This window comes from Nicotiana tomentosiformis, chromosome 3, assembly GCF_000390325.3.
Source record: "Nicotiana tomentosiformis chromosome 3, ASM39032v3, whole genome shotgun sequence".
Lineage (NCBI taxonomy): Eukaryota > Viridiplantae > Streptophyta > Magnoliopsida > Solanales > Solanaceae > Nicotiana > Nicotiana tomentosiformis.
The window spans coordinates 32,313,568-32,339,213 of NC_090814.1; the positions used below are offsets into that span (position 1 = coordinate 32,313,568).

Here is a 25,646-nt window from a genome sequence, read left to right on the forward strand (position 1 = left end):
TAAAATATTTAGCTAGTATTTTTATTTTACACTATTAAAATAAAAAAAAATATATTAATTAAAGCAACAACCAATGAGTCATTTTCATGTGACAAGATTCTTCCTTATCTTTTGTAACAAACGCATGCTCTCACTCAAAACTGACATGCCACCAATTAATCCCTATACCTACACCTATATATATTCCACTCACTCACAATTTAGGGCAAGACATAAAGACACACACAATTTAGGAGAGACCTAATCCCCCAAAAAGAAGAAGCAACCGTTCACCCACCTCCACCTAGCAACAACAGCGCCCCCCCCCCTCCCCCCCATTTTCTGATTTTTTTTCTTTCTTCTGGTTCTCAACTTAAAAAGAGGCACACATATATACGAAAAGGCACCTAAAAAAAGAGGTAAGGAGATCTACATATACATCTTCTTCCTCATATTTCAAAAGGGGGGACGGAGACCTAGATACAAAATTGAAGCAGTAAAAAAGGGAAACAAAAAATACAGAAACAGCAAAAGAAAGAGATCTTGGAATCTCAGTCAGTCATCTTCCTCATATTCTTTTGAACAAAAATAATGGCTATATTCTTGCCAAATCCAGTTGGGTATGAGATTAATCTATCAAAGTAACGTAATGGAGATCGATTGTTGTCGTTCGAGTCGACGTCGAGTGGTTGAGGCTGAGATCCGGTCCGTAGTAACCTTGCTTGGTTCGAATTCGAAGTGTAATCGATTTCAAGGCAAAATTATATAATACAAAGGTCCTTTCTCTTTTTCTACCTTGCTTCAATTTTTTAATCCATATACCATGAATTAGTGGCTTATTTGTTATTAATTTGTGCCTGTTATTAATTGGGGTTCTTTTTTTTTTTGTTTTGAATTTTCTCAGTTTTTTTTTTTTTTTTTTTTTTAAATGAAACTTGTTGGGTATGGTTTGGACTTTGGATGGTGGTGTTTGTTGCGGTACCACAGAGTATTTTATTTTGTTAAAAAATCTGATTTTGATATCATTGTTAATGTTAGTTCTCTTAATTTTGTCCTTTCTGTATATGAATATTTGTTTACAATTTTTTGTATATTACAATGTGAGGATCTTTGCTGGAATCAGTATTCTGACAGTTTACTATCCATGTTCTCCCCATAATCCCATAATTTCATAATTGATGACCTTACAACCATCTCAAATTAATCTTAGAATGAACAACTCATAAACAATTCGTAGTTTGCTTTAGGTGCGTATTTTTAATCGACTATTGTGATTATGTACACGTTCGCGTGATATAATTATGATTCCAAAAATAAAGCAAAGTACGCGTTCGCGCTACTTTGGCCAAATAATCTTAATTATTAATAAAGCATAATTAATTGTGTACACGTACGCATGATATGATTTTTAGCATGCTGAATAAAGCGGATTTATGCACATGTGATCCGTTTTTCAAAGATAACTCCATAACGCCATAATTAAAAGCGGTAAAAGATAAATCGTACATAGGTCCTAAAAATAAGTAATTAAACAAATTAGTTAAGCCATGTATGATTAAAGCGACCGTGCTAAAACCACGGAATCCAGGAATGCCTAACACCTTCTCCCGGATTAACATAATTCCTTACTTTGTCTTCTGATTTCGCAGACTTTAAAGCAGAGTCAAATTTCCTTGATTTGGGATTTAAAATAAACCGGTAACTTAGGACACCATAAAATTATTCCAAGTGGCGACTCTGATTAAATAAATAATTTCATTTCGATTAATGTCACTTTAATTGGAAAAATTCCCTATCCCCCTATCCCTCGGGAAAAAGGAGGTGTGACAGTCCCATTTAATAAGGTGCAATTCTTTCTTCTCCGCAGCAGTACCCCATAGGAATTCTCTTTGAATTTTGTCGATAGCTTTTAGGGTTTTGTTTGGTAGTAAAGATAGTTGCATGATGTGGTTTGGCAGAGTGTTTAGAGTAGAGGTTACTAAGATACTCCTACCATTCATGCTTAACCAATTTGCATTCCAATTGTTTAATCTTGTGCTCATCTTATCGATAAGGAATTGATAATCTTTGTGTTTTGGAGTTTAGAATAGGGAATCCTAGATAAATCGTTACTAATTTTTATATTAAAGAAGTTTGTCAATAAGTGTTTGGTTGAAGCTCCACAATTTTTGGAGACAATTAATTTAGATTTTTCTTATTAATATTCAAACCTGAATAGTTACAGAAATTCTCCATGCTACACCAAATTGTCTGGATTGTTTTTTCATTTGCCTGCCCCATTAGAGTTAAATCGTCTGCAAAGAATAGATGAGATAGTGGTGGGCTTCTAGGATTTAATTTAATGAGGTCCCAATTCCTGGTATCTACTTGATTTTTAATATTTTTAGAGAGCATATCCATGCAAAGGATAAAGAGGTAGGAGGACATAGGATCGTCCTGCCTTATTGTCATGATCCAAAACTCAACATGTCGTGATGGAGCCTATCACAGTACTAGGCAAGCCGACAACCACAAATAACTATGCATTTTTAATTTGAAAATAATATGAAACACGTTTAACAGTAATAAATCTCATAAATAGCCGATAAGAAATACTACGACTCAAATACAAAATTCCTAAAATCCGGGTGTCACTGAGTACATGAGCTACTAAAAGGTCATCACAGTCAAACTGCTAATACAACTGTCTAGAAAGATAGAACAATGCTAAATAACTGAAAAGAAGGAGAGTCGAGGTCTACAGACGCCAAAGCAGCTACCTCAAAAGTCTCCAAACAGATGAAGCTCCAAATCTAGCAACCGCCATGCCCAGAAGTATCTGGATCTGCACACGAAGTGCAAAGTGTAGTATGAGTATAACCGACCCAATGTACTTAATAAGTAACAGAACTAACCTTGGGCTGAAAGCAGTGACGAGCTCAGATATGTACATTCCAAATCCAGATAATAACAGTACATATATGACAAGAAAAGAAATAACAGCAATGACTAAAAGAAATCTCATAAACAGTTCGTACGCAATTCAAAAATGTAGACATGCTTTCAAATTTAATACTTTAAGCTCAACACGAATGAATATGTCAAGCATGACTGATATGAGGAATGTTACGTCTCTATATCTACATGTCAAATGTGCATGTCACATACAATGCATCACATTGATAACCCCACGTACTCATACTCTCAGAGTACTCAATCTGACTGTCTCAACTCTCACTTATCACACCCAATCACTTAGCACTGAACGGTACCTGCGCTCACTACTGGTATGTCAGACTCTGGAGGGGCGGATCCTGCCCAAGCTCTAATAAAACATGATGTGGCATGCAGCCCGATCCCATCATGAAAATACCTACTGCGGCGTGCAGCCCGATTCCATCATGAATCAATAAAACTTGTTGCTGCGTGCAACCCGATCCCGTCAATATCACTCACACTCTGGCCCTCAGGCCCACTCAGTTATAAATCTCTCCAGTCTCTCGGACTCACAATCTCATGCCAATCAGACCAAACAATGATAACATGATGTAAAATAAATAATAACAAAGACTGAGATAAGATATGCAAATGGTGGATGCGACTGAGTACATAACTACAATTTAAGGAAATGACTTGTACCGACCGACCGATCATTTTGAGCATTTGCATTCCGTTCAACTGTTTGAAGTCTTAAGTAGCATTATGACTTGTGTGAATTGTCGATTTTGGTTTTCAGATGATCCGGAGTTGATTTGGAAGAATGATTCTCAACTAGGGAGCTTTAAGTTGGAAGAGTTGACCAAGTTTGACTTATGTGTATTTTACCCCGGATCAGAGTTTTGATGGTTCCGTTAGATCAGGATGGTGATTTTGGACTTGGGCGTATGCCCGGATTCGCATTTGGATGTTTCTAGAAGGTTTCAGCACTAATTGGCGAAAATTGGAAATTTGAAGGTTTGGAATGTTCATAAGTTTGACCGAGAGTTGACTTTGATGATATCTTATTCAGATTATGGTTCCGGGAATTAGAATAGCTTTGTAATATCATTTGGACTTGTGCGCAAAATTTGAGTTCATTCCGGATTGATTGATATGTTTCGGCACGAGTTTTGAAAGTTAAAATTTCAAAAGTGTTTTAAGTTTGATTTGAGGTGCGATTCGTGGTTTTGATGTTGTTATGCATTATTTGAGGCCTCGAGTAGGTCTGTGTTATGTTTTGGGATTCGTTGGTATATTCGGATGGGGTCCCGAGGAGCTCCGGTTTGTTTCGGATGCGGTTCAGATTATTTTGTCTCATGTTGCATTGCTGAAGAAGTGCTGGTTCTGGTGTTGCGCACCTGCGGTTAGTTTTGTGCAGGTGCGATGGTCGCAGAAACAGAAATGTGATCGCACTTGCGAAGAGGGTCTGAGTTTGGAGTCATCGCATATGTGGAGCTTGGGGCGCATCAGCGGCCTCGCAGAAGCGATGGCCTGTGGCGCAAAAGCGGGGATTTGGTGTCGGAGCGGAACAAGACTCGTACCTGCGATGTCGCAGAAGCAGAATATGTTTCTGCATGTGCGAGGGGTCTGGTGTATTTTCGCAGAAGCATATGTCTAGTCGCAGAAGCGACTCATTGATCACAGATGCGAAAGGTCTAGGCAGAATAATATAAACTCGAGGGTTTGTGTATTTTTATCATATTTTGAGTTTGGGAGCTCGGATTTGGGCAATTTTGGAGGTAATTTTCACCACATGGATCATGATAAGTATTCTATACTCGGTTTTAATTATATTTCGTGAATCTATCTTCGTTTTTGGTAATTGGATTATGAATTTTTAAAAGAGTTATTTGAGGGTTTTGTCTAAATTTTCATAAAGTGAAATTTTGGAGTTTTGAACATCGATTCGGAGTCGGTTTTTAGTGAAACTAGTATGGTTGGACTCGTAATGGAATGAATTGTAGGATTTTATGAGTTTTGTTAGGTTTCGAGGTGCGAGCCTGGGTTTGACCTTTTAGTTAACTTTGAGTAAATGGGTAAAGATTCGACCTTTATCGATTAGGTTTGCTTCCTATGGCATTATTTGATGATTTTGAGTTACTTTTGGCTAGTTTCAAGCCGTTCAGAGGATGATTTGAGCAGGATGGCACTTCTAGTATATTGATTTGGCTTGTTTGAGGAATGTGTCTTGCCTAACTTTGTTTGGGGAATTTTTCCTACTAATTGCCATTGTTTGCTACATGCGGGGGTGATGCATATATGAGGTGACGAGCGTTTATGCATGTGCCAGGGTTAATCATGCTCGGGGGTAAATTATATGATTAATTATGCCTTGTAGAATCACGTGACCTTCTTGTTTCATGTCTTACTTGACTTCTAAATTACTAGGAATATGAAATTTAATGCTAGAAATGAAGATTTAGCTTATTATAATTTGATTAAAATTTGACGGATTTTTGTGAAACCATTGATGTGTTAAATTCGGTCATCACCATGTTTAATCATTAATACATCGCTACGATAATTATTCTTGAGATATTGGATTCTATACTTGAGTTAAAGATCATTTTTGAGACTTGTCGAAACACTTGAACAATAGAGTACTTGAGGTTTATTGAATTGTTATTGGCTTGAAAGCTGTGATTGATGTTCATTTGGAATATCCTCTTAAACACTCTCCTTGATGTTATCCATGCTTCCTACCTTGCTTGTCATTGATATACATATGCTTGGTGAGGAAGAGTGTAAAGCACGAAGGGTGATGCCGTGCCATTGCATATATATTATCATGTGAGGAAGAATGTAAAGCACGAAGGGTGATGCCGTGCCATTTCATTTACATCATCATGTGCGCATGAGAGTAAAAGCACGAAGGGTGATGCCGTGCCATTTTATTTACATTATCATGTGAGGATGAAAGTAAAAGCACGAAGGGTGATGCCATGCCAATTCATTTACATTATCATGTGAGGATGAGAGTAAAAGCACGAAGAGTGATGCTATGCCATTTCATTTATATTATCATTTTCTCATTTACATTATCATGTGAGGATGAGAGTAAAAGCATGAAGGGTGATGCCGTGCCATTTCATTTATATTATCATACATTCATAGCACAAAGGGTGTTTCCGTGCAGGCGAGAACGAGGGACATGCATTATGTTGTGATATCTTTTCCTTATGTATCCGTTCATGCCTTTACCTTGAGCTATTACTGTTGTACCTATATTTTCTATGTGACTTGTCGTTGTTGTTCTATCTTTGTACAGCGGCCATATTCTATAATGTTTCTACGATAAATCTAGTTAGAAGAGTACCAGCCTCATAAGAAGTTAGTATGAAGCTTCTGCAGGATTGTGTATGCACATGAGGTGCAAGTATTATAGTAGAGCTTTAAGGTGTGGATGTGAATTCCACCTATGTGTAAGGGAGATTATCAAAGAGATAGAAGATACGATACGAGATTTAAAGGTAAGTAAGGTAAAGGTGAAGAAGGTACGAGATGCCCAAGTACAGAAGGTTATGAATAGTGTATGCTTTAGATAGAGGACTAGAAGCGTTGTGAGTCAGTATCCAGAAATGATAGTAGTGTCATCAGTAGCATATCTTCTACCCTATGGTTTCCAGGTACTGAGAGGTTTAGTTAAGAGAATAAAGAAGAGTTAGAGATGGCATGATGTCTCGCTTGAGGTTCCTGAATAACATAAGAAAATCTATAGTGCTAGCAAGTTAAAGGAAGGTTGCGAATAGTATAAATAGATATATGTAGGTCGCAAGCTAAAGTATGGTAGAGTGACAAGGTTTTAGGTATATAGGAGTAAGGATAAGAAAAGGTGAGTGAGAAGGTGACGAGAATAGGTAAGTCCTCGGGATTAAACCCATCACAACAAGAGAGCTGATGGTTCCCGTAAGTTATAAAAAGCTCAGCGTAGCCTGAATGAACTCAGAGGATTTTAAGACTAGGAGCATTTAGAAGAGATGGAATGCTGCCCTAGTGGTAGAATAAGGGTGTAATTGCGATAGATAAGAGGATGACGTTTAGGCCTTTGATTGGGTAATGATTCAAAGAAAAGGGATTTCATGAGGTGTACATGATTAAAATACCCCCATAAGGTGAATCACATTGGGATGCTATGAAATACGGTTATTGAAGTATAATATTGTCCCTAAGTTGATTAGGTAAATAACTCCAGATGTTCCCCGATGAGACATGATCCCTAGTGATAATATATTACATAAGAGGTTTCAAGTTATTAGTGGTAGATTATAGATCAACAATAAGGTGAATCAATAATATATGGATAAAAGTTCCAAAGTATGAGATGGGATTAGGCTATCATTCTTAAGATGAACAGTAATGAGGAAGCATTAAGGGACTTAGATTTATACATATAGGATAAATAGTGAGAGAGTAACCTGGAGTTGGGTAGCAGACCTTGGTAATAATAAACCGAAGTAAGTGTTATAGTATAGTATAAGCTATAGCACAAAAGTTGATTCAAGAAGAGAATACAACTCCTATAGTGTTGTGGTGTGATTGAGGGTTGTTGTGAGCTACACCAGCCAAGGATTTCAAGTTGTATCTACTGCCTGAGGTAAGTAAATCATGTTCTTTGTTGTGCTTAAGGTTAATCATGTGTTGGTTTAGTTGTTTGCGTGAAACTCTACAAGATAGTAATTGACATGGCATAAGGAATCGTTATGTTTTTTTATTGGCTGTGTTGAGGCTATATATATAGTTTGTTGTGGCTGAAATTTTTTATAAATAGCTTGATTATGTTATGGCTGCTGTTGTTAAGCTTATCTATGTGCTAATTAAGTTGATTGAAGAAGATAACATGAAAAATAAGAGGTTGACGATAAAGGTTAAGGTGCTAAGGGTGTGGACTATATTTGAAGATTATTCTTATGATGTTTTGGGATGAAAATGATATGGTAAACATAAGTATTATGTTATAGATGTTGTAGGCAGATTCATGGAAAAGGAATCGGATTCAAACCATATTTTGTTAATCGTAAATCGAGCTTGCCGCTCAAAATGATTGTTGAAGTAATCAGAGAGCATATTATGAATTATATTGTTGTTGTTTGGGTTGTTTGGTGACTTTTGGTAACATATGGGATGTAGTACAAATAGGGGAGGTGCTGTCCGTTTTCTTGTAGAATATTGGTTTCCAAATATGAGAGTTACAACGCTTATATGATGACGACGAAGTCGGTTTACTCATTGTAGATGTAAGAAGATCATATTGAGCTTGCTTGACGATTGGATAGAAGATTTCAAAGGTATGTTAAGGCACTTCCTTCTTTCATTTGGCATGATCTAAAGTGAAATGAACATAAACGATACACTATCTCATAACGGATCTACTCCTAGCAACTAAGGCTGCCCTTATTGTTCTTTCCTTATATAGTTATTCTAAGCAAGTATATATGATCCTTGAATACTATTGAGGTTCATATTAATGGTATGGATGTCAATAATGTTAATTGAGGGTGCGACGACCTTATGTCACTCCAAAAGGTTTAGAACGTGATTCTATGAGTCCAATATGCATTATATATATGTATCTATTTTACTCTATCGAGCCGCGCTATAGTCGGCTGGGTACGATACCTATTGTGCAACCACTGATCAGTTGGGTTTTATCGAGCTTCACGTGGCTGGCTACGATTCTACGGAGCCTTATGATGGCCGGTACGTTTTTATCGAGTCCTCTATGAGGCCGGGTACGATATGATGATGATGATGCCCACAGAGGCATATGTTTTTAAAAGTATATGTATATATTTATGTATTATGCTTTTTATGTCATTCGCCCTCAGAGGCACTTAGATGTTACAGGTTGTATCTTCTCTACCTCTCTTTACATTACTGTTCTTATTTATACTTTCCTGCCTTACATACTCGGTACTTTGTTCGTACTGACGTCCCTTTTGCCCGGAGACACTGCGTTTTATGCACGCAGGTCCCGATTGATAGGTTGACAGTCTTCCTAGTAGGCTATCAGCTTAGCGGAAGGTGTTGGTGCACTCCACTTGCTCTGGAGTTGCCTATTTGTTCAGTATGCTTTGGACATGTATTGATTGGTATGGCGGGGCCCTGTCCCGACCTTTATGATGTTTATATAGTCTTAGAGGCTTGTAGACAGATGTCATGTATATGGATACTTGTATGGCCTTGTCGGCCTATGTTTTGAGTGTCCAAATGATCATGTCGACCTTATAGGTCCGTATGTCACATGTATAAGTTTGTATATCATGTTGGGTCGTCATATGTAAAGTATTCCCTTATGTTTTATTCTTGTTATCTCATGATGGACTTTCTGGCTCATTTACCCATGATAGTATAATAAGAAAGATACGTTATGTTGGTACTCGGTTGAGTAAGTCACCGGGTGCCCGTCGCGGCCCTTCAGTTTGGGTCATGACACCCGAGGCACGTCACGAGATTTTGCCCTAGGTCATAGGGCGACACTGCCCGCTCAGCCAGCTGAAGGAGGGGGTCAGGTTGCTAAAGGTGGTGGTCAAGCCATTAGAGGTGGAGGCTAGCTAGCTAGAGGCTATCTGAGAGGTAGAGGTTAGAGTGGTGGGGCCCAACCTTAGTTTTATGCATTTCCAGCTAGACTTGAGGCAGAGTCATTTGACGCCATCATCATACGTATTGTTCCAGTTTGCCATAGAGATGCTTCAGTTCTATTTGATCTAGGTTCTACTTATTCATACATGTCTTCCTATTTTGCTTCCTATCTGGTTGTGCCTTGTGATTCTTTGAGTGCTCCAGTCTATGTTTCCACACCTGTGGGAGATTTTATTATTGTAGACCATATTTATCTCTCGTGTATGGTTTCTATCGGGAGCCTTGAGACTAGTGTAGATTTTCTAGTTCTTGATATGGTGGACTTTGATGTTATTTTAGGAATGGATTGGATGTCACCTTATCACACTATTTTGGGCTGTCACGCCAAGATGGTGACATTAGCCATGCTGGGGTTTCCTTGATTAGAGTGGAGAGGGACTCCTGGCCATTCTACTAGCAGGGTTATTTCTTATGTGAAGGCTCAGCATATGGTTGAGAAGGGATGTCTTGCATATTTGGCCTATATCCGTGATCCTAGTGTGGAGGTTCCTTCCATGGATTCAGTACCAATTGTGCGCGAGTTTCCAGAGGTGTTTCCTGCAGATTTGTCGGGGATGCCACCCGACAGAGATATCGACTTCTGTATTGACTTAGCTCCGGGCACTCAATTCATTTCTATTCCACCATACTGTATGTACCCAGTTGAGTTGAAGTAACTGAAGGAGCTGTTGCAAGATTTGCTTGATAGGAGATTCATTAGACCTAGTGTCTCACCCTGGGGTGCACTAGTGATGGTTGTGAGAAGAAGGATGGTTCAATGAGAATGTGTATAGATTATCGGTAGTTGAACAAAGTCACTATTAAGAACACGTACTTGTTGACGAGGATTGATGACTTATTTGATCAGCTGCAGGGTGCCAAAGTGTTTTCGAAGATTGATTTGAGATCTGGCTACCATCAGTTGAAGATTAGGGCATCGAATGTCCCTAAGACAACTTTTCGGACTTGGTATGGGCATTATGAGTTCCTAGTATGTCATTTGGCTTGACAAATGCCCCAGAAACATTTATGGATTTAATGAATTGGGTATTCAAGACCTATTTGGATTCTTTTATTATCGTCTTCATTGATGATATTTTGTTTTACTCTCACAGTCGAGAGGAGAATGAGCAACATCTTCGGGTTGCACTTCAGACCTTGAGAGATAGTCAGTTATGTGCCAAGTTTTCAAAGTGTAAATTTTGGTTGGATTTGGTTGCTTTTTGTGGCATGTTGTATCTTTCGAGGGCATTAAAGTGGATCCTAAGAAGATTGAGGCAGTTCAGAACTAGCCTAGACCTACTTCAGCTAGAGGAATTCGGAGCTTTCTGGGTTTGGCGGATTATTATCGCCAGTTCGTGGAGGGCTTTTCATCTATCGCATCCCTATTGACTAGATTGACCTAGAAGGGCCCCATTCAGGTGGTCTAATGAGTGTGAGTTGAGCTTTCAGAAGCTTAAGACTACTTTGACTACAACTCCAGTGTTGTTGTTGCCTATGGGTTTAGAATCTTACACTATGTATTATAATGCGTCACATATTGGGCTTGGCGCGGTGTTGATGCAAGACGGTAGGGTGATTGCCTACGCGTCTCGATAGCTGAAGGTTCATGAAAAGAACTACCCATTTCATTACTCAGAGTTGACAACTATTGTTCATGCATTGAAAATTTGGAGGCATTACCTCTACGGCTTGTCATGTGAGGTATTCACAGATCATCGGAGTCTACAACACTTGTTTAAGCAAAAGGATCTAAATTTGAGGAAGCAGAGGTGGTTAGAGCTGTTAAAAGACTATAATATCACCAATTTGTACCATCCCGAGAAGGCCAATGTGGTGGCCGATGCCTTGAGTAGAAAGGCTGTGAATATGGGTAGCCTTGCATATATTCCAGTTGGTAAGAGACCGCTAGCATCAGATGTTCAGGCTTTGGCCAACCAGTTCGTGAGGTTAGATATTTCGGAGCCTAGCCAAGTTCCTGCTTTCATAGTTTCTAGGTCTTCTTTGTCTGAGCACATCAGAGAGCGTTAGTATGACGACCCCCATTTGCTTGTCCTTAACGATACGCCGCAGCACGGTGATGCCAATAAGGTTTCTATTGGCGATTATGGGGTGTTGCAGATGCAGGGTCAGATTTGTGTGCCCAATGTTGATAGGTTGCGTGAGTTGATTCTTGAGGAGGCCCACAGTTTGCAGTATTCCATTCATCCGGGTGCTGCCAAGATGTATAAGGATTTGAGGTAGCATTATTGGTGGAGAAGGTAAAGAAAGATATAGTAGAGTATGTAGCTCGGTATTTGAACTTCCAGAAGGTGAAGTACGAGCATCAGAGGCCTGGCGGTTTACTTCAGAGACTTGAGATTCCCGAGTGGAAGTGAGAGCATATTACCATGGATTTCGTTGTTGGGCTCCCACGGACTTTGAAGAAATTTGATGCAGTATGTGTCATTGTGGATAGGTTGACCAAGTCGGCGCATTTCATTCCGGTGGCAGCTACATATTGTTCAGAACAATTGGCTCAGATCTTTATCCGTGAGATTGTTCGTCTTCACGGTGTGCCGGTGTCTATTATCTCCGATCGAGGCACATAATTCATATCGCATTTCTGGAGAGCTGTGCAGCGGGAGTTAGGTATGCGGATTGAGTTGAGTACAATATTTCACCCCCAGATGGATGGGCAGTCCGAGTGCACCATTTGTAATCACAAAAAACAAATCATCAACTGCCTCCAGAATCCCCTATGCGAACGTGCCCATAGGAACGCGAACGTGATGCATCATCCACCGAAGCCTACGTGATCGCGAGAGTCCACCATGAACCCGAAGAGTCAGCTCCCTCAGGTCCGCGATCACGACACCATACCCGGGATCGTGATGAACACCAGCACACTAGAACATCAATAACTCCAACATGAATGAAAATTGTTCGATACCCATTCGAAATACACCTGAGGACCCTATGTGTCACGACCCAACTTCCACCGGAGCCGTGACGACATCTAACATTACTTGCTGGGCAAGTCAATAGTTCCACAATAATAATGAATTCAATAAATCATAATTTAATAAACTCAATAGCTGAAACATTATGAAATAACTGCGAAAACAATAGTAATGCTACTACAACCATCCTAATGATCCGGTGTTAACGAGTACATGAGCACTACTGAATATCAAAATACAAGGCCAAATCCTCAATACAATTGTCTGAACAATAGAATAGTAATAACAGAAATAAATGAAAGAGAATTTCAAGGAATGCAGATGACATAACATCTACCTCATAGTCGCCCAAAAGCTTGTACCAACACAACTCTAGCAATCACCACGTCCAGAAGTACCTGGATCTGCACATGAAGTGCAGAGTATAATATCAGTACAACTGACCCTATGTACTCAAAAAGTACCAAACCTATCCTTGGGCTGAAAGTAGTGACAAGCTCAGAAGAAACAGTTAGTGACCAATATCAATAATCAACAACAACTCAGGATATAAAGGAAACAGTATAAGTAAATAAGTCAATGATATCATATTCAACTTGTTCACAACTTGTTGAACCCATAACCTGAGCGCCCTAATGAAGTCCACCTCTCCGAAGTCTGGGACAATCTCTCATGATGTGCCTAATATCATCACACTCAAAACAACCCCTCTACGGGCATGGCTGCTGGTACATAGTCTGTGCCGTATGACTGGAATAACCACTGTAGGAACCCCGTGCAGAAGGCACACTGAAATATTATTGTCCGATATGAGTATCCTGGGATCCCTGACTAGCTGGAGCACTATGAGTAACCTGGAGTGCAAATTGAACTGGCCGACTAATAGAATCTCCGCCATGATGGGTCAGAGACAAAGAGTAGAATACACTAAATCCTCTAGAACATCAAGGCCTCTTGGCCTCCCTATCCCCCCTCTCCTGTCCTCATATACGCTCCAACCTCCTAGAAATCTCCAGAACCTGATGAAATGGAGTATCGGTCTCAACTCCCGTGCCATCCCAAATCTGAGACCATAACCGAGTCCCTCAATAAATCTGCGGACCCTCTCTCTAACAGTGGAAACCAAAGCAGGTGCATGACGAGATAACTCAGCAAACCTCATAGCATACTCGAACACCGTCATAGTCCCCTGGTGGAACTACTCGAACTCGGTGCGCAACGCATCCCTGAGGGTCTGTGAACCGAACTCCCTCAAAAAGGGATCACTGAACTGAGACCAAGTAAGTGGCACTGCGCTAGCTGGCCTACTCTCTTCATATGCTTGCAACCATTTATATACCGACCCGGTCAGCTAGAAAATAGTAAGGTCAACCCCACTCAACTCCACTATGCTCATGGTGCGCAGAATACGATGGCACTGGTCTAGGAATCCCTATGCATCCTCAAAAGGCCCACCACTGAAATGAGGAGGATTGTACTTCTGGAATTTCTCTAGCCTCTTCTACTCCTCCTCTATCGCAACTGGACTGACCTCGGCCTACGCTACAATCATGGGCTGCACTAGTACAATACCCAGAGCATGATCAACATGACACCACTGCTCAGGAGTACGGGCGGAGGGAGTTTGAGCTCCTCCCCTAGCCTGTGAAGTAGTTGGTGTGACTGGAATCAACCGTGCCCGAGCCAAAGTCCCAAACATGCTCAGAAGTGTGCCAAGGTCTCCTAGAGTCTCGGGGTAGCAACATGCCCCTCTGGTTCCTGCTCCCCAACCGGAACTGCTAGTGGCTCCTCAGCTGCTGCTCTGGCAGGTGCTCTAGCTGTAGCACGTGCCCCTCATCGGCCTCTACCTCAGCCCCGCCCTCTTGCGGCTCTAGCAGGCGGCACGGGAGTCTGCTCAGCTGATCTGATAGTGCGTGTTCTCACCATCTGCGAGAGAATAAAAAGACAAAAGGCTCAAACTTCGAAATCGACAAATCCGCACAATAAGGAATGAAAGAAGTGAAATTTTCCTAATAGTTCCGTAGCCTCTCGAAGATAAGTACAGACGTCTCCGTACCGATCCACAAGACTCTACTAAACTTGCTTGTGACTCGTAGAACCTATGAACCTAGAGCTCTGATACTAACTTGTGACGACCCAAATCCTACCAAAGGGGTCGTGATGGCACAAAGTCTGTAAAACTAGGTAAGTCGATCACTTATTAATTTTTAAATCAATAAAGACATGATATAATAAAACAGAGTTTAATATAAATGCAGAAATAAAGGTGATACAAGCCAACACCGCGATAATCACAACGAATCCCCGAAACTAGGTAGTACAAAGTGACGAACTCTAACTAAATACATAGAAATATCTGTAAATACGATATTGTTCGAATGGAGAATTAACAGTACAAATGTAAGGAATTGACTCCAAGGGACTGCGACGATTAAAGCACCTCTACCTTGAATCCTCACGATCAAAGAAGCTATCACTGCCTGGGTCCGCTACCTCAAACACCTGGATTTGTATAAAAATATGCAGAAGTGTAGTATGAGTACACCACGGTCGGTAACCAGTAAGTAACAAGACTAACCTCGGTGAAGTAGTGACGAGGTCAAGTCATGCGATACTCACTAGTCAAAAACAAAATAACCTGTGCAATAAATCAAGACTGACAACAAAAGTATAACATGAAATGATAACAATAACCTCATCAGAATAAGAGATAACAACTCAACACAAGTAGAGGCTCAATTTCAACAACAAATTGTCATAAAGAAACTCACACAAATGGCACCTCGGGCCCACATTTTTATCATAACAACAATATCCACCCGTAACACTCCGCCTTGACAATAACACAATAGCCACCAGTATTATTTCGCCCTAACAATAACACAATACCCGCCCATAGCACTCAGCCCAGACAATAATACCATAGACAACCATATCACTCCGTCCAGAAAATATCCCAATGGCCACCCATATCGCTTCATCCAGACAATATCACAATAGTCACCCGTATCGCTCCGCCTAGACAATATCACAATGGCCACCAGTATCGCTTTGCCTAGACAATATCAAAATAGCCACCCGTATCGCTTCGCCCAGATAATATCACAATAGTCACCCGTATCACTCCGCCCAAAAAATATCATAATAGTCACCTGTATCGCTCCACACAATCAAAAACAGTGAAATGCCACCTTTATGGTCCGCACGTCAACAATCAAACCACACAACATGTCCTCATCTACCACAATATCACAAATACAATAACACCATAGGTTTATCATGACAAAGCTCATAATTTATCAACAAGGTGCACAAGGACATGAAATGGTAAAATATGGATGGGTATTTAACAAATAAAGTATTACCACGGCTAAAACAAGTGTAATGGATCTCGTTCACATAGCCACAGAGTGATGACCGTATTCCATATATAGTTCATCCCCAAAATAAGGCATATTAATAGCCTAAGGTCTGTTCGGGTCACAAACCACACATAACACCCGTGTACATGCTCGTCACCTAATGTATACATTGCTTTTCACATAACACAATAAACAATCAAGGCAAAATCCTAAGGGTTATTCCCCCACATAAGGTTAGGCAATATACTTACCTCAAACAAGCCAAATCACTACTCTAAAAATTCCTACCCACTTGAATCGACCTCCGAACGACTTGAATCTAGCCAAAATAACTTAATATCATCAATAAAATCCATAGGAAACAACCTCGAATAATAAAGCTTCGATCTTGAACAAAAAAGAGTCAACCCAAAAAGTCAACCCGAGCCCGCCACCCGTAACTTGACAAAAGTTACAAATTTTGAACACCCATTCGAATACGAGTCTAACCATACAAATTTCATCCAAATCCGACTCCGAATCGGGGTTCAAATCCTCAAATTATATTTAGAAATATTTTACTAAAATTCCCAATTTCCCTCACTTAGATTCATCAATTAAATGATAAAAACAAGGATGGAATCATGAATAATAACCAAATCCGAGTCAAGAATACTTACTCCAATCCAAATCATGAAAATCCCCTCCAAGATCACCCATATCCGAGCTCCCAATCTCAAAATGTGATAAAATAACTCAAAACCCTAGAAATGAAATATTTCATATGATGCCCCGTGGTCCCATGTCGCGGATTCACTTCAAGATTGCAATTTACAAATCATATGCTGCCTCCAGAAGCCCCTTCGCGAACGCACCTATAGGAACGCGAACGTGGTGCATCATCCACCAAGCCTACGCGGATGTGAGGCCTTCTCGCGAACGCCGAGGCCAAAACACCTAACCTCCCTAGCCTGACCAAACACTACGCGATCACGATAGTTCATAGCGAATGAGAAGAGTCAGCTCCCTCAGTTCCGCAATCGTGCCTCTCACACTGCGAACGTGAAGAAGAAAAGGCTGCCAGTCCCAAACACCCTCTGTGACTGCAACACCACACCCGCGATCGCGATGAACACCACCACACTAGAACATCAACAACTCCAACATGAGTGAAAACGGTCCGATACCCATTCGAAACACACCCGAGGCCTCCGGGACCCCGTCCAATCATACCAGCCAATCCAAAAATACAACACGGACCTACTCAGAGCCATAAATCACACAAAATAATATCAAAACCACGAATCGCACACCTATTCAAGCTTAATGAGCTATATAAAAATTCCATCTTCCAAACTTACGCCGAACATGCCTAAACAACTCGGAATGACCCCAAAACATTCACACAAGTCACAAATTACCATACTAACCTATTTCAAAGCTCAAAATCCCAAACGGTTGTCGATAACCACAAATTTAACCATGGGTCAAACCTATCAATTCTCAAAGCCATCAAACTTCAAACTTTCGCCAATTTGAGCCAAATCGACATAGGAACCTCCGAATTCAGATACTGTAATGACTCGACCGATCGTTTTGATCTCTAGCACATCATTCGGCAGTTTGAGGCCTTGAGTAGCTTCACTTCATTTAATATCACTTGTACGTGTGGTCAGAATTTAATTTCGGGAAGTTCAGAGTTGTTTCAGAAGGAAAATTCTCAATTCGAAAGCTTTAAGTTGGAAGAGTTATTTTGAGTAAAGGACCTCATAATCGGGATTTGAACGTTCCAATAGGTTTGTATGATGATTTCAGACTTAGGCGTATGTTCGAGTTGAGTATCGGGTCGTTTGGGAGCATTTCAACGCTTATTATGGTAGGTTGGCATTTTTGAAAGTTTAAGAATTTCTTAAGTTGGATTTGAAGTGAATTTTGGTGTTATTGATGTCCGTTTGGGGTTCTGAGCCTTGGAATAGGTTCGTATTGTGATTTATAACTTGTGCATAAAGTTTGGCGTCATTCCGGAATGTTTTGATATGATTCGGACTCGTTCGTCGAAGTTTAAAAGTTTAAAGAAAGGTTTCGATCATTGATTCATAGTTTTGATGTTATTGGGCATACTTTGAGGCTTTGACTAAGTCTGTATCGTATTTTAGGACTTGTTAGTATGGCTGGATGGGGTCTCGGGGGCCTTGGGTGCGAATCGTATTGGAATCGGACCGAGTTTTGGACTTAAGGAATTGCTGAAGCTTAAGGCTTCTGGTGTGATCGCACCTGCGAGGTTATGGCCACAGGTGCGAGACCGTAGAAGTGGCCCAGGGGTCGCAGAAGCAGTTGGGATTGAGGCTGGTTGGATTCGCAGATGCGGGTGGAGGGGCGCAGAAGTGGAAGTGGTCTAGGGCTGGAAGATCGCAGGTGCGAGTGTTGTAGCGCACTTGCGGAGCCGCATGTGCGGTCATGGGTGCGTAGGTGCAGAGTGTTGCTCGAGCTAGGGAGTCCGCAGATGCGGGTGATTTCCACAGAAGCGGATGCGTATCTCCGATTGAATGTCCGCAGAAGCAAAAAGCTGGCACCTTGGGGGAAGCCTCATATGCAAGGTAGCTTCCGCAGAAGCGGAGCGGCAGAAGCGCAAGGAGTTCCGCAGGAGCGGAAAATCGACTTGGCAGAACATATATGCTAGCCAAAATGGGATTTGCTTATTTCATCTCATTTTTTCTCTCTTGGAGCCGACTTTGGGGCGATTTTGGAAAGCTATTTCATCCACCTCTTGGGGGTAAGTGTTTCTAAACCACTTTTGATTATATTTTATGAACACATATGGAATTTTAACATGGAAATTAATAGAAATTGGGGGATTTTGAAAGAAACCTAGAATTGATAAGTTTGGATTTTGACTACGATTTTGGAAGTGGAATTAGGAATAAATGGTATATTTGAGTTCGTAATGTTATGGGTAATATTTATCTTCTAAAAATTCGAAATCCGGGCACGTGGGCCAGAGGGTTGACTTTGTTGACTTTTTGAGCGGAGTTGAGAATTATTATAAATTGTTAAATTGTACGCATTATGGTATTGTTTGACTAGTTTTAAATTGATGGCCGTCGGTTCTAGGTGTTAGAGAGGCGTTGGAGCAGATTATGGAACTTCGGATCAAGGTAAGTCTCCTGTCTAACCTTGTGAGGGGGAAATTACCCGTTGATGTTATTATTGTTATATGCTATATGTTGTGAGAGCTGCGCACGTATAAGGTGACGAGTGTCCGTGCGCATGCTAGAATTCCTGATTATGTTCGGGTAGACTAGGACTCACGCCATGCTTTATTTGTACTAGTTGAGTTATTCTTGCCTGCTTAGTTACTTGATTTCTCTTTATGACCTGAAACTAGGCTTGCATAGAGTGATGGACTCGCTATTGTAAGAGATTTGACAAGCTACTTGATTAGTCATGGAATAATTATGCTTCCCTTAGGAATTTCTCTCGCATTGTGTGTTTTCATTGAAAAGCTTCTTTAAATTTCATAACTCACACGTATATTCATGAGTGGGGTCAAGGACCCGTTAAAGCTTCTTATTCTAATTGGATCGGGCCGTTCGCATCGGTAGTATCATATTCTTATGGGATCGAGCCGTTCGCCTCGGTAATATCATATTCTTATGGGATCGGGCCGTTCGCCTTGGCAGTATCATATTCCTATGGGATCGGGCCGTTCGCCACGGCAGTATCATATTCTTATGGGATCGGTTCGTTCACCTCGGCAATATCATGTATCACATTCTTATGGGATCGAGCCGTTCGCCTTGGCATTTCTATAAAACACTCCTATGGGATCGAGCCGTTCGCCTCGACAACTTCATGAAATACTCTTATAGGATCGGACTGTTCGCCTCGGCAGAATCGTGCGTAATATTTGACAAGAAGCCAATGTATCCATGAGTTATCCTGATTTGAATTGTGACGCCCTATCTAGTGGCGACTATTTTATATATATATTTCGGTTAAGGAGGTAACCGATAATTGAGAACTTGTGTTTACTGTTCAGAGGAGGATCGTACCACATACCTATATTTGTTTACACTGTTTATTTACCATGCCTCATACTTGTTTACTTTCTATTGTACTTGATTTATTGGACCACTAGTAAGTATCGATATCAACCCTTCGTCACTACTTCTCCGGAGTTAGGCTAGATACTTACTGGGTACGCGTTGATTTACGTACTCATGCTTCACTTTTGTACTTATTGTGCAAGTATGTATATTTCTGGTGGTCTTTTGGGCGCAAAGGCGCGGCTATTGCAGGGACTTTACTATGAGCTGCATCCCATGTTACGATCCGCAACATACAGAGTCTCCATCAGAATTATTTATATTTTTCTGTCTAACTTGTATTCCAGACATATGTCGTATTGTTATTGTACCTTCTAGTAGATGCTCGTGCACTTGTGACACCGGGTTTTGGGAGTGTTTTAGAGTTTGTTTATGGATTGTTTTACATTGATACACTATTACTTATTATTTTAATTAAACTGTACGTAACTACGATTTATTTTAATGCAGTGACCTCTCTCTCTAAATAAGATACATGATTTTAAAAATAATAAAATGAATAATTAAGCGTTGGATTGCCTAACGGCGACGTTGGGCGCCATCATGACCTATAGTAGATTTTGGGTCGTGACAAATACGGGCATACGCCTAAGTCTAAAATCACCATCCGGACCTAATAGAACCATCAAAACTCGATCCGAGGTCAAATACACAAAAATTAAACTTGTTCAACTCTTGTAACAGGAACAAAGTGTTCTGAATCACTCCGAAATCTTTACGGACTCGAAACAACCATGCACGCAAGTTGTAATACATCATGTGAAGCTATGCAAGACCTCAACCACCGAATGAAATACCAACGCTCGAAACGACCAGTTCGGTCATTACATCAAACTCTATGTGAAGTACGCGGTCGTGGTCCATTGCAATGTTGTTCATCGCGATCGCAGGATAATTTTCGGGATTGCGTTTCACATAACTGGGCAGAATATCTGGACAGTTTTGGTCTTTCACGTTTTTGGCTCCCAAACCATTTAATACTCGACCCAACTCATTTGGAAGAGATCTTTCGCAAATCTCTAGTCTTCTTGACTAGAAAATATAAGCTTGGAGCTAGGGTTATTACACCACACTTTGGAGTTGAAGATTTGAAGACTTTGGATAAGATTTTCTTACCTTTTTAACTCATTTCTTAAATTCCTTGATTTGTATTGAATATCTAAGAGTATAATATTTTTTCCAATACTTGAAACTTGTTTATAAAAATATTCATTGTGAAAGTTTTGATTAAATCTCTTGTTATGCTTATATATTAAACGATTTTTATTAATATTGAAGTGAGTTAGTTGTTTCTTTAATTATTCTTGTTATTTAATGTTTCCAAATAGATTAGCCAACCCTAGAACTCGCCCATTAACTTCGAATTAATCTTGGAAAAGTTAACTTGGGGTTGGGAAAGATTAATTAATAAGAACTTAAGGCGTTAACTATAACACCCTATATTTTCGTACGTAAAAGTACGTCGTAAGCAAACTAATGTAGGACCAAAAATGAGATTATCTTTGAAAGTATATAAAGTAAGTTAATCATGTTACCTCGGAGGTTACAAATATTAAATATCATGAACAACAAGTACAAAGAGGGTTGGAAGGTTTAGAAGCTAAAGGAATTGAAGAAATAATGTTTCGTCGAAAGTCGACAAGTTAGGAATGTTATAACATGTACTTTTGGGGTGAGATTAGGATTCTTAACATGATACAGAGGTTATGTTATGAGTTATGTTAGTAGTATGATAGTCGTGTGTTATGTTTTGAAGTCAAGCGAATTGTGGAACAAAAGTCGATAAAAGTCATCACAAGTTACGTTCATAAGTTTTATTGAACTTTGGGTCGAATATAACTACGATTTTCTCCCACTATACTTAGATTTACGGGATGTTCCACCCATCAAATTGAAGCTCTATGAGTCTATTTTCTAACTCATTAAACCGTTTATCAATATGACATCGGAGTTGAGAGATATATGCGTTTTTGCAAGACTGCACAAGCTGCTAGGTGACAAGTAGGTGTGCACCTACTTGCTTAAATGAGAGTCCGAAAATGGGCCAGTTCGGGTCGTCCAAAGAGGCCTTTTTAAAAGACTATTTCTTTCATATATTAGACTGATAATAGGGCATAATAACCAGACATAAGCTCTGCAAAAAGCTTCCCAAATATTGCCCACAAACCCTAGTTGATTTTCTCTCCCTTTCAAGTTCTAATTGGAGGTAAAACCAAGAGTTTGAAGAACCAAGATAGGGGCTGAGATATCCAAAAAATAAGGTAAGTTTACTGATCTCTTTCATTCAGTTTTTTATGATGTAAATTCATGGTAAGTCGTTCTATATTTATAAGAACTCACGAGACGGTGATCGAAAGCCGTGAGTTCGAGTTATTCACTTGTAGCAGACTGTTTTGTGTTGCTTTTGGGCTGCGTGTTTTACTACTATTTTGTGGAGTTTTGGAGGAGGAAGGGTGTGGAGAAATACCACATAAATTCAGGGTGGTGGGATGGTCATTCGTCGTAATATCTTTGGGCTGTTTGACACTACTACGGTGGTCATTTTGTGTATGAAGAGATTGGGGTATGTCGGGCTATTTTGTAGTATTTTTTGGTGTATATAAGGTTGAAAATAATGTATATATGTTGATATTTTTGTGTTCTTGTGTTGTTGGTGTTATCTTGAATTTGGAGGAAGTAAGGATTATAGGGGAGATGCTGCCCATTTTAATACAAAATAAGCTTGTCGTTCGTTGTGCGATAGTTGTACCCTTCGTAACTTAATGATAGTATTATTATCGTTGTTTTAGATTAAGGTGTGAATAGGCAAGTTCAACTTGGTGATTGGAAAGATTGTGATAAGGTATGTTAAGACTAAACCTTTCTTCATTTTGGCATGATCCCATAACTACATGCGTTTAATAACGAGGCATAAAGAGAAGTTCGTATTCCTGAACTTATGTACATTATCCTAGTCTAATAAGTTATAGTATTCTCCCTTATCGGGACTTTAAATTCAGTTAAGTATTTTCTTCTTCCAGTTAAAAGAGCAGAGGGTCTATATATATATATATATATATATATATATATATATATATACGGTATTACAATATTTTCACCACCATCGAGCTATAATCGGTGGGCAGGCTCTTATTGGGAAACCTCTGATCAGATGGTAAGTTATATAACGAGCCTACTGTGGCCGAGCACCTATGAGCGAGGCCAGAATGGCCGAGATACCTAGCCTAGTATGGCCGAGCGCCTACTACGGCCGAGCAGTTACACGTACCGAACCTTATATGGCCAGACATTTATTTTACTTACTATATTGAAGGAGTTGAGTCAGTATTTGTAAGGCCACGTAATGTTTTTCCAAAAATCCCGGATTCCGTGATGGCGAAGTAGGGAAGAATTAAATGTTGGGCAGAAGTAGGCATTTCTGCGGCCTATTCTGCGACCTCAGAACCACTCTGCGGACCGCAGAATGGTCATAGAGTGGGTCAGTTTTCTGGGTCATTTTGATGTCAAACTTTGCGGCCATTATGAGACCGCATAACCACTTCGCGGGCCGCACTCTTGTCGCATATCCCACTTTGGTATTTTTTGGAGGGAGGTTCTGTGGTGCACTATGCGACCGTAGAACCATTCTGTTGTGCATTATGCAACCGCAGAACAGGTCTACGGTGCATTATGCGACCGCAGAACAGGTCTGCGGGCCACATAGTGGCCGCAGACATGGTCAGTTTCTTTCCAGTTTTGGCACCCAATTTCGCGGACTGCATAATCATTATGCGGTCGCATATGCGACCGCAGAACCTGTTCTGAGGCTTCATTTATGGGGTTTTTAAACCCGGCCCGATTCCGTTAAAACACCTACCTTGGACCATTTTGAACTTATTTTCTGATATGTTTAGGGTGAGAGAGAGGGTCCTAGAGGGAGAAGGTGATCTTCATCAAACTTCTCTTCAATTCTCACTTAAAACCTTGAAGATTATCAAGAGAGGCACCTAGGTCTTCTTCCTAAGAGGTTAGATTCTATCACCCCAAACTCTTAATTTCAAAATGTAACTAGAATGGGCTATTAGTAAGGTAATTTATGGGGATGGGAGTGCTTACCTTGCATGCATGTGTTCCTAAGGTATGTGGGGAGGTTGTGAGTTAAAGATAGAAAAGAATGGGGTGTGGGTTGGTGGAGCATTTCATAAAAAGGGCCATGAAACCTTAATACCAGCATAGTGTTTGATAGAATGCTCAAGTGAGCTAGAATTATGATCGTTTTCCTAATTTTGGGTTCAATTTTCCTATATTACTAAAATAGATTGAAGTTACTAATATTCTGGAACATCTTAAAGTTTTAAGAGGCTCAATTGAGGTATGTTGGCTAAACCCCCTCTTCTTAGAATTGAAACCCATGGTATTCATGCAATCGACGTAAGTCCCAAATTGAACATCCTAGAAATTGCTATCCCAAATTTGCTTGCTTTGCAAATATGTGTAATATGTATTCCCATGCTTTCATCATGTTATCTCGTCATCTGAGTAAATTTTCAAGACTTAGAATATGTGCTACTAGACTACAAGTCAAATTCGATTAAAGACTGTTATGCCAAATTGTGTGAAAAGCCTCTATGTGCCATGAATTCTAAATTGCTCACATGTGAAATCAAGAGTCTTGAATGAAAATCGTGTTGTTATTGATGATAATAATAATGTTGGATTGTGGAAAAGAACTTGAATTATGAAATAAGGCCAAGTGCCAAGAACGACTTTATAATTAAAGCCACTTGTGTCAATGTGCTGAAAATATGGGAAAGAAATATGAAGTAAAATGATCGATTGAAATGGTTGATGTCTCGAATGAGATGGCTTAGCCGATCGGGCCGAGATCGGACTCTGTGTAATAACACAGTGGTATTGTGAATGAAATAGTGAATATGGTTGATGTATCAAATGAGATGGCTTAGCCGATCGGGCCGAGATCAGACTCCATGTAAGAACACGGTGGTATTGTCGACTGTGGTATATTGGTGGCGATTGACTTGAAAATCTAAGTGATCTTTCACTTAACGTTTTAGCTTTACTTACAGTTCATATTGCTTCTTGACTGTTTCCCTTGTGTTACTATTCATTTTATTGAGATGGTGTTTAGTTTTCATACTAGTACTATTCGATAGTACTAATATCCCTTTTGTCGGGGGCGCTGCATCTTTAAATGAATACAGGTGGTTTCATAATAGACAGTGTTGATTACAGATAGGTGCTGCATCCTCTTATCAGCGGACTCGGTGAGCCCCATTTCATTCCGGGGTTATGTAATATATCTTTTGTTTATATTGTTGTACCTTTTGAGGTATAGTCGGGGCCTTGTTGCCGGCACCTTCTTTACACTCTTTTGTATCTTTAGAGGCTCCGTAGACGCTATGTGGGTTGTACATGGGTGCTAGAAAAGTCAAACGGATTATGTTGGATTTTGATCTCTTGTTCCACTTTAGACTATAAAAAGGTGTGTATTTTGAGATACTAAAGATGAAGAAAGAAATAGAATGGTTTTGTATATATATGATCTTCCTACTGTCTAATTAATGAAATCATGCCTTCTCTTGATCATGGGTGAGTTGGGTAGAAAGTGTCTAACATGCTTGCTCGATCGGGTTCATTCGGTTGAGCGCCGGTCGCGCTCCCCGAGTTTGGGGCGTGACAGTATCAGTAGATAAGTATATCTC

At 40.1% G+C, this 25,646-nt stretch overlaps 1 long non-coding RNA gene across 1 annotated transcript; it reads left to right on the plus strand.

The window, feature by feature from the left end:
• The first annotated feature begins 225 nt into the window (after positions 1-225).
• LOC104086698 (uncharacterized) lies at positions 226-25,511 on the plus strand. The gene is made up of 2 exons (XR_011414666.1): positions 226-755; positions 25,146-25,511. It is a non-coding gene; the product is annotated as an uncharacterized lncRNA (long non-coding RNA).
• Positions 25,512-25,646: the final 135 nt, after the last annotated feature.